The following is an 11,589-nucleotide window of genomic DNA, read 5'->3' as shown; positions in this document are numbered from 1 at the left end:
CATAAAGTCTGTTCTCAGTAAAATGGCAATATATAAAGGAGTTGGTCTTGACGTCATACAAACCCGGGTAATTAAAGAAAACATTGATATCCTTGGTCCTTACGTACGTCACTTCTTCAACCATTCCATAGAAGATAATTGTTACCCAGATATACTTAAAATTGCTAAACTAGTACCTATATACAAAGAAGGCGATCCAAATCAACCGGGTAGTTACAGGCCATATCTGTACTATGTGTGCTGAACATCATTTTCGAAAACCTAATTGCGCAACAGGTTAGAACATATCTTAAAGAGAATAATGTTATTGCACCTGAGCAACACGATTTTGTGGAAACAGATTAACTTCCACAACTATATTAACATTATCACAAGCCCTTTACTCCGCTATGCATTAAATTAATACTGCTATTGTTGTGTTCCTAGATATTAAAAAGGCATTTGACATGGTCTGTCATCCCGTTTTGTTGCATAAATAAGAAAGCTATGGTTTTGCTGAAAGCTCACTCAAACAAAGGGTACTATTTATTGATTTCATGTCAGATGTAAAAAATATATCTTATGGTGTGCCACAGGGCTCTGTCATGGGTCCGATCTTGTTTTCACTTTACAGAAATAATCTCCCGTGGGCAGTTCACTTTTAACAATTAATAATGCATGCTGATGATGCCGCGTTGATAGTTACTGGTGAATCTCTTCCGGCAGTTCAAATAACAGTAATGAGGGAACTCAAAATTGTGTCTTCCTGGTTCTTTGAAAACTGCCTAACCTTGAAGGTCGCCAAAACTAAGTACATTACTTTTCAATCCAGGTACAAGACAATCTACCATTTTAGACTTACTCTAGGTGGCTCGTTAATACAATCAGACTAGTCCTTCAAATACTTAGGAGTAATTGTTTATTGTCACTTACATTGGAAAGAACAAATTAACAACGTATGCAAAAAATTAGCTTTCGGATACCACACACTCGTCAGGGCGAGATACTACTTTCCGTACGATGTACTACGGTCCCTGTACTACTCGTTCTGTCATTAACCTATCAGTTACTGTTGTCAATCATGGGGCCAAACCTATAAAACCTTCTTATCTCCTTTATTCTGCCTGCCTTCAAAAGCGGGCATTAAGGATGATAAGAGGGGATTCTGCTCTCTCTATGATCGCCTATCCTTTCGCAATTATAAAATTGCGCTCTTTATAAACGACATAAGAAACACAAACTTTCCCCTTCCGTGAAGCATTTTTGCCCTATCTTCCCGTGATACAAGACAAGCATCCAATTGTAACTTTAAACTTGCCAAATGTAGCAATGTTTACGGCGAACGACGGATAGAGTGTAATGGAGCAAAAATATGGGACGAATTGCGGATCGAGGTAAAAGTAGCGAGAAATTTAAAAATTACTTCCCAAATAAATTTTGCCTGAAACTCTTGGACTCTGAATCATTGACCTACCTATGTAATCTCTCTATGTAATTCGTGTATGTTTTTTTTTTTCGTATTTGTCTATGCCACTGTGTAGTGTATCTTTTTTATTCTTCTTAGAGTCTCCTATATCTTTTTTGGTTTGGTGGCGCGAATCTTGTAAACGTGTTCTACTCTGTATATGATGATTAACTTTCAGCCTTCGGCGCTGTGCGGCTGAATTACAAGTAAATTTTGCATTGGACCGGCCACTAGCTCTTATAGCTATCGGTCCATTGTTTGCACATATTTCTCGTTATCGCAATAAAATTTTCAATAAAAAACAAAAACACCACATGTGACTGCAGACGGAGAGTAAAGAATCAAGAAGACGCGAGCTTTGAACTCTAGAAACGAAATAGACATAAACGATGGTATTTGGATGAAATCCAGCTATAAAAAGATCCACAGCCAGAATTTGGCTTTTGACGTCCATCCACTCAAAGGTTAAATTTACACTGTGGCACAACCTGGGTGATTACCCCTCTTGATGGTCGATCAATCCTGAATATTCGGTAATTTTCCATACTGAATATAGCTTGTCTAGTTAACCAAGTTTCCTTAATATCTATTACGTTGAGTAAAATTGCATTTGTAAGACGAAATCCATCGCTAAAAGCTAACTGAATGGATTGGAGTTCCACTGCAATACTCTCAGAGACCCCGTTCTGACTACAAATCTGCAACAGCAACTGCTTTTTTCAAAATACTGTGCTTAACTTTTGTGTCAGAATTATTCTCTTTGAACTTAAATTTAGACTGAGGGCAAGAAGATTCAGCACCAGCCAAGGGAGACATGCAACGTTTTAGAGCTCTTGCATCTAAATCCATCATGTCACTACACTCATATGTTACACTGGTCGATGCTATTCAGGCAGAAGTTAAATATGGACGCTCGTTTTGTGCGTACATAAAAAAATAAAAGACCTTTCTACATTCTGATCGGGAGCAGCAACCGGATACTTCATAGGCATCTGAGAAGTATTTAGGTTTAGCATAAACGAGGTCATTTGTGACACCATTACCTAAGCAACGTATGCCGTAACTGATTGTACTAACCTACCCATGACTTTTGCCTTTTCTACTTCTCCTTCTTTGGAGTAGACAGACTGGAATCCGTCACCATACTCGCTGCATCAGTCGCATAACCATATTTACTTTTCTTCACAATTGTGATAACTTCAGGTTTCGAACTATGACGCTTATCTCCAAAACTGCATCTCCAAAAATCTCCAAATATTGTATATCCTCTGCCCTCCCCGAACATTTATAGTTTTTTTGCAGAATGGTCACCATTACACAAACATGTATCTTCTTTCACAGCTCTGTTCTCATGTTGCGCACAACACACAAAATACGAAGAATTTTACTTACAGATTTTTGCGCTGTGAACAAACCTCCAATGATTACGCCAATTCAGCGGCTCTAAGGCAAACTGGTCAGTCCTGAAAAAAGGGGCCACACTTTCAGCTCGGATGGGCATGCGGTTCCGGCCATTTATGCAATAACTGAGTCGGTCGCTATCTTAACTCCATCAATTACATGGATGCAACGATGAACAGAATTCTCCCCTGAAGAGTAGAGCTTCTCAAGGGTCTCAGAATGACTTAATCTCGAGTAGACACCCCGCACTAGCTCTTTAGAACAAGCAAAGTGGGGGGAAATAAGAGCGCTCATCGAGAGGTCTCCACAGGCAGAACACTTGTCTATATCCTATAAAGAGGCCTGGTCCGCTAATATGCACCATATGCTCCCTCGGCCGAACTGGCGCACCTCAGAGATGTGCATAAATTGTAGCGGTACCTCATTTAACGCCGCCTGCACTGAATCAGGATTATTCAACAATAAAGCCTTCTTTTGAAGGAACGAGAGCAACAGAAATGCTGTTGATGGCAACCCGAAAGAAAGAGTCCGGGGGAAGCCGGTCTATGGGAATCCTGGCTGACCAGGAGGAGGTCCCATGACCAGGAGAATATTGTCGACATCTGCCCCAAATCACCAGCAAACAACACGCAAAAAGGATAAGAAAAATATCACAATCAGAAACTGGAAGAATCAGTCACCGCCTGGACACAGATACACAGGAGCGACCCGCAGCACAAGATCGTTTATTCGAGACCCCCCTCCTAAGAATAATAATATAAGAAGAAAAGCACAACAACGACTACAAAAGAACTGGGAAAAAGCAGAAAGAAATAAAAAAAGAAAACAGAAAAAGAGAAACGAAAGAGCGAGGAGAGCCCAGAACAGTTCCGGTTGTTACGACATGTCTTCATGAGTCTTCAAATATCCAACTGCTTTATGGCGAAAGCGTTTCGTTGATCATGACCGGCGTGCGCGGAAAGTGAAAAAAATGCGTGATCAAAAGACATGCAAAGCCAATTTGACTCAATCACATAACCAGCCAAAAAGAAACATTGCCTAATCCAGTCATAATTACTTGCCTGTGCCGCAATCACATTGCATAACGCTAGACACATTAGTCATACCGCGCATCCAATCCAGAACCTACCTAACAAGCCACTGCCGAATTCAGTTATGGTTATTGGATAAAATGCGTTAATGACAGTGCCTAATGACTCGCAACATTAGTAATATCTCGAATCCAATTACTCATTTCCCAGAATCAAATCAGGAATCCAGATACCAAGCTAATACCAAATCCACCCATTATTAATTGCCTATACCGCCATAATGGCACTTCACAATGAATTTCGACATTAGTGATGGCCCTAATCGGAATTATAACCAACAATGCAATCCATAATCCACATAACAAGTCGACCAAAGCCAAAGCAAGACGCAAGAGACCCCTCCCCTTTGTGATTTCGCATTACGGCATGTAAGCCGTCTGAAGTGTATCTCTTGAAATTTTTCTCATTAGCGACATCGGAGGAGTGCCTGTACACACGGGGCATATTTCTTCTTTTCAGACTGTGTTCTCTATCCTCTTCTTGCAGGCTGGTGCAGTAGCCTAGCGGCAATGTGGCGGCGCCAACGAGAAAAAAGTCCATAAAGAAGACTTAATAACGCTTCCGCTTGCTGGTGGTTGCACCGCTTCGAAATATGGCACTGAGCAAAGTGAGGAATGGACTTGCGGGCCGAAACTGAAGGCAATGAATTCTGTAAATTACTTCTCTGTCACAAGTAGTGAACTTATCATGCCTCATTTTGCTTTCACTATTCATCATTCTGAATACCATGCTCACCTTCAAGGGCGCTGATAAACTCTGTTGTACTGCAGCTCACCTTACCATTTTCTTCGACGCATGCAAATGGTCCTGTTGGGTTTGCAAGCTTTCTTGCAGTCTATGATGGCCCGACATCCTACAATAATTCTTAAAAGCCCATTCCTTCCCATAGCAAATCCTTCTTCTTTATCTGTACTGAACCGCTTACGCAAAGCTAGATTTCCGGTTACGCTCCTGATCAGCCTTGCGTTCTACCTTTTTAAAGTAATTCAAAGAATAAAGTCGGCCGAACAAGTTGCGAAAAGTTGTAATAGAGAAGAGCCCTCAGGCCTCATGTGCATGAAGTCAGCCATGCGTTGAAGAAGACGGCAGGGCGGGCTGTGGTACATCGGATTTTATCCATTTTCCTCTTTTATTTCATCTTCCTTTTCTCCATTTTTTCGCTTTTCTGTTTCTTCGGGATTTCTTCTGTTTCCACATTATTTCCCTTCTGATTGAGGAGAAAGATGATGCAATAGAACGAAAATCCTTAGTAGCGGAGTGTTGGTGCGTGTGTCTTCTGTGCTTTGTCCCGTTTCGGGCGCTCTGTCAGTTAGAAAGTAAAAGCCACGAAGCACAAAGAAAAAATGAAAATTAACCAACACACAACTAGGGCTACTAGCATCGGGCATCGAGGAAACGATAGAGATACGCCTTATGGAAGAGTGGGGTTATAATAAGTTAGTGCAACTCATCTATACAAAAGTACGACAAGTAAAAGAGTCACATTGATGGAAAGATAGGAGGACTCCTCGAAGCTGATGGAATAGTGAAATCAAACAAGCAATCGAGAGAAGACGGATGGCTTCCAGAGCGCAGCTATCTCAAGAGAAAATAGACCGAAAATGAGGATCCTATCAGAAACAGAAACTGGAAGTGCAGATACTCGTGCAGAGTAAAATAAAATAGCACACTGATCGTTGGATGACCGAAGTGCGCGACTTATCAAAAGAGGCGGCAAAAAAATTCTGGAGCCATATAAGCTGCTTGGCTAAGAGAGATCATAGAGTGCAGGAAGAGATTCAGGACGCCGAGGGAAAATATCTAGAGGGTGACGACGCCATCGGATATATTACATCAGTTATTGCCGAATGATTTAGACGCGATAATGGGGTAATCTTCCTGAATAGAGAAACAGTATTAGACAGCGAAACGAAACGAGCTTACAACTGACAAATCTTGATTGGAAGAAAGCGGAGACATATTCCTGTGTATACAGCCGTAGGGGTGGACGAAATTTCAATCAAGCCTATTAATATACTTGGTCCAAGAAGCCAGGACACCTTGTTAAAGGCCTTGGAAATAGTCATAACAAATACATAATACAAGCACAGCTGGCGATTGAGTAGGATGAATTTAATATATATAGGAAAATAAGATAGGAAGAACATTAAATCCTTTGGACCGATCACGATAACGTCAGTTAAGCACGCGCTGGCAATGCAGGCAGTGAAACTAAACATTCAGGCGTGGATAGGAAGTAATAATTTACTGGGCGAACTGCATAACGGGTTTAGGCGCCTAGATGATAGCATTTTCATAGTTCCATACAAATAGAGTTCGGAAAACAGACAGCAGTACGTATCCTTTCGGGACATAAGCGGCGCATACGATAGCGTAAATAGCAAATTTCTGTGGAAAATACTCGAATCTGAAGGCATTGGTAAAGAATTAATTGAATTGCTAAAGGCAATGTACAGAGATAATAAAATTGAGATTGCATGGGAGGGGTTACGAAGTTAGTCTACTGTTGAGGTATTCAAAGAACTAAGGCAAGGATGTTCGCTTGTACCGCTGTTGTTCATGATTTATATGAGGAATATAGAATAGAGTCTGCAAAAAAGTAACCTTAGTGTTAATCTCTCGTATAAGTTAAGTAAAACAGACGTACACAAACGTTTCCAGGATTATTGTACGCCGACGACATTGTTCTATAAGCCAATAGCCAGGAATGTTTACAAGCATTGGCTACTATGTGTGAATACAAAATAGATACTAATACTAATACTTTATTTAGCATTCATAGCGGGTGGCCCAGGCATGCATGGTATAGTAAAAGGCAGTACTGTCCATACCAGGACGGCTTGCTGACCCTGACCTGTTGCAAAAGGTGACCATCACGATGTGATATCTTAGACATTAATGGTGCCAGATCAAAGGCCGTACGCTGTAGGAACAGGGAATGGATGCCATCAGGGCCAGGGCTCTGGATTGGTCGGATGGTGGAGCAATTAAGCTTCAATGACATCGTCAGGAGTCACTTCGAGAGAGGACAAGGTAGGCATGCGATTCGGAAAGGTAACTTCTGGTAACGATAGCAAGTCGAATTCCGGAATTGAACGGTCTGTCCAAATGGAAAAAGTGTTTGTTGAATGCTTTTGATATGCGACCGGGAGATCATACAGTCTCTACATCAATCTGGAAGGAGGGGCACTGCGATATCTGCCAGAAAAGCTAAAGCTCCCTCACTACGCGAGTGAGTGAACTTTATTAATTGCTCGGAGATCTTTTTCTTCGCCTCTTCAACCGAGGCTGACGAGCGGTTGGCGCCCCCAGTCCAGGGCACCACTTGGCGCTTGAGCATCAATGCCTTCCACAAACGCCCGATGAGCCACCCGAATCCGTTTTTTCAGGGCACGCGCTGGTTCAGCGAGAAGGCCGGCAGGCAACAGAGTTTTAGGGGCCCGCCGGAACTGCTGTTCTTTCTGCCTGCACAAGGCTATAATGTCGGCTTTACCTTCAGCACACTTAAGTCGGGTCTGATGGAATTCAACGATTTCAGTGATAAAAAGCTGGCAATACAAGGGAGTGAAATACCAAGACTGGCAGAATATATGTACCTCGGGGTATGATTAAGCGAAGGACTGGTATACATGAAGAAACATGAACAGGCTACCAGGGCAAAGGGTCGAAGATATGCCGCGCTAATGAAGCACGGGACATTATGGGGCTACAACATATATGAAGTACATAAAGGTGTTTGGAAAGGAATAATGTTATTAGGGCTTACTTTTGGGAACACGGTTTTCAGCTTAATAGCGGAAGTCCAGTCGGAGTTAGGAATAAATCACAGATCTGTAGTCAGGTTGGCACTTGGAGCCCACGACAAAACTACAAACGAAGCAGTACATGGAGACATGAGCTTGCCGTCTTTCAAGGCACGAGCGTCTCTGAGCAAAATATTGTACGAAGAATGCCTCAGCAAAATGGACGACATTAGGTAGGCAGTTAAAGTATTTAAATACTTATACCTAAAGGGCATTGAATCACAGTGGAAGAAAAGGGCTAGAAAACTAACCAGCAGGTTTGTAGAAGACAGGACAGAGATAAAGAACATTAAACGATAGTTAAAGAACACAGAGGCTGAAAACTGAAATAATTCAATGAAAAAGAAGCCGACTCATGATACACGTAGAAAATGGAAACTCGGATTGAGAAGGAAATTCATGACAACTGCAGATGCAGTGGCCTTTTTGAGGGTAGATCAGGATGTCTGAGAACCTGACGCTACAGAAAATAAAACTTGTTCAATGTACGGTAGGGGCCAGAAATTGGTTGGTTGGTTCACAGGAAGGGAAAGGCGCAGTATCTCCCATACTTGCTATGTGGACACCTGAACCGCGCCGTAAGGGAAGGGATGAAGGTGGGAGTGAAGGTGGAGAGAGAGAAAGGGGAGCCGTAGTGGAGGGCTACGGAGTAATTTCGACCACCTGGGGATCTTTAACGTGCGCTGACATCGCACAGCACACGGACGCCACTTCGTTTCGCCTCCATCGAAAACGCAGCCGCCGTGGTCGGGTTCGAACCCGGGAACTCCGGACAGTAGTCGGGCGTCTTACCACTGCACCACCCCGGCGGGGCAGGGGCCCGAAACCATGGAACATATTATACTGGAGTGTGGCAGTATCTATCTAGATGCCGATGCGGATATAATCCCTCTATTTATGGCTCTGGGGTTTAGAGGTAAAAAAGAAAGCGGGAACAAATCGGCGGTAGAAGTAAGCAAAAGGCGTTTGAAAGATTGGTGGATAAATAGCAGGGAGAGGACGCATTGAAGCTAAACGCAGATATTTAGAAATAACGCTGGACTAAAAGGAAAGTCGTTAAAGTTGTCAGATTATCTATGTTAAAAAAACGCAAAGGAAGAAGTTGAGATGGGATGACTATCACAATCCCATTTCAAAGAGGATGCTCCCAACATCCATCCTGCTATCCGTCCGTCCGTCCCATCCATCCATACGCACGCACACGCAAACACACACGCACACGCACACACGCACACACACACACACACACACACACACACACACACACACACACACACACACGCACGCACGCACGCACGCACGCACGCACGCACGCACGCACACACACACACACACACACACACACACACACACACGCACACACACACACACACACACACACACACACACACACACACACACACACACAGGTAGGGTGTCATATGCGCCTGACTACATTGGTTTAAACAAGTGCTTTTAAATACCTCATAAAGCGATTCAGGAATCCTACGTGCTTTTGGTTTAAATAATCGTGATTCGGTCTACGCTCCAATTGTTGGCATAGTAATCTCTGCAAACTTCCTAATCTCGTTCCCACACTTTACTTTCTGCCACCCCGAGCTACGCTTATCTTCCTTTGGAATTCAATCTGTCGCCCTCAGAAACTTTCGATCACCTTGCCATCGCTTTACAGGAACTGCCCACTGTATTCCCTTGTTTTTGATTTAGAAGAGTATGTCATTGACATAAGATTGTATTCTGACTCGTTTTGTAAGTTCTTATTGCTTCCGGCAGATTTTGCTGTCTCCAAAATACACAAATATGTCATAAATTCGTAATTACGGCGCACCCACCAGAGCGCCACTAATTGTTTAATTATCAGTATGGCTTTCACAAGGAATATTCGTGTGATCTGCAGGTAGTGGGTTTCCGAGCTTAATTTAATGTATTGACGATAGAAACCAAGCCGACGCCATATTTTTAGATCTCGAAAGATTTTGGCTGGGTTCTTCAGCCAAGCTATTCCTGAAAATACAGCACCTTAACTGTTATGAGCAACTCATTTCACGCATAAAAGATATATTTCAGTTCAAACCCAGTTAATAATTGATAATTCCTACTTCTAGTTTATTCCAGTTACTTTCGACGCTCCACGAGGGAGCCTGCTTTGTCATTTGCTTTGTCTCTCCTATATTAATGATTTACAGAAACGCATGTTGTTTGAAGTAAACGGTTCCGCTGTGACGAAGCGATTTATTTTACATTTGCTAGTGACACTGATATTCAAGCATTTAAGTCAGACCTAAACACTGTAAATATATGAGAGCCATACAGAGAAATGACAAGCAATCGTGTTAAAGCTAGATGAATGTAGTTTACACGCTCAGCGTTTTGTATTTCACTATCATAATTTGCGGATGACAGGGCTGCGGAACTTACGGGCCTATACTACGTACAAGCGCTAAGGAGTCGACTTTCAATCGGATCTAACATAGTCTCATGAAATCAACTTTACACTTGCATCTGCCAAATGCTCATTCGGAATAGTCAAATGTGTACTAATGCAGGCGCTCGCATACTTCAACAAACTACGTACACACCATTTTTAAGAATTGAGCCTCAATATGTATGTCTATCTGCATCCCGAGCCAGGTTTACACAAACCTAAGAATGAGTCGCTGCAAATGAAGCTGCTAGTTTCATGTTTTTAAACAGTTGCTCCTACTTCTGTATTGTACCTTCAATAATCAATCATAATTACAATCATTTGTCAGTATGCGATGGAACACGCTGGCTTACCGCTTTTTGTTTATAAGTGTAGCCATATCGATCCTTTTCGGTGGAGGCGAGAAGCATGGCGCCCGTGTGCTGTGCGATGTCAGTGCACGTTAAAGAACCCCAGGTAGTCGAAATTTCCGGAGTCCTCCACTACGGCGTCTCTCATAGCCTCAGTCGCTTTGGGATGTTAAACCCCACGAACCAACAAACCAACCAACCAACCACTTATATGAACTTTTTTCTTTGAATAATTATGTGTCATTTTCCCTCATCGAGGTTACCCTTACAAAGCCAAACATCTAGATTACACAAACCCTTCACGCTCTATAATTTTTAAACAGAAGGGAATGATTGGCTTCAGTGACCTGTCATTAGATATTTCTGCTGAAATAAACAACGAGAAATTTCATCAGTGCTTCGTATCCAGGGTAAACCACTGCTCAGATTTTCTTCACGCAAAGTAAAACGAAACCAGGAATGGGTGAATGCGAGCCTCAGTCAGCTAGCCAACGTTTCGACAAGTAGACTTACATTCGCTAGTAGTAAGCGTCGAGACATCTCCTAGCTGCCTTAGGCTTCTCCTAAACCTTTGCTCGGCTTTCTAAGAATCAAAAGTGTATAGTAATGCATGTGACTGCATTACTATACTGCAAAATATAGCTGTGCTGCAAAAATATACTTTTTGGTATAACATTTGTTGTGCTCTTACAAATACCTCTGCAGTTCTCCTAATTTGTTTCCAGATTCTCATTATTTTGTGCGACTTTTATTATTCTGAACGAACGGTGTTTGAATTGCTACGGACTTTCAAGTTCCTATTATTTCGCTTCTGTTCGAGTTCTGACGTTCTGTCTGGAAACGAAGGCTGAGCTTGGTTGAAAAAATCTAGTGCCACTGGCCACTTGTCAAAAATAGTTGACGTTTCGGAATCCCTACGGATTCTATGTTCGCAATGAAGAACTGGCCGTTGAAGAGCAGCTTAAATAGCTTTTAAAGGGCGATTAATATTTTTGCGTGAGCCGGCTGAAGGTTTCCCTTTGTTATGTTGATAGTGTTTGCGTTGACTAGATAATCAGAGATCCCAGGTGCAGCC

Source organism: Amblyomma maculatum, chromosome 3, assembly GCF_055883805.1.
Source record: "Amblyomma maculatum isolate TAMU_Amacu chromosome 3, ASM5588380v1, whole genome shotgun sequence".
NCBI classification, from domain to species: domain Eukaryota; kingdom Metazoa; phylum Arthropoda; class Arachnida; order Ixodida; family Ixodidae; genus Amblyomma; species Amblyomma maculatum.
Note: the sequence above shows the minus strand (reverse complement) of the source record.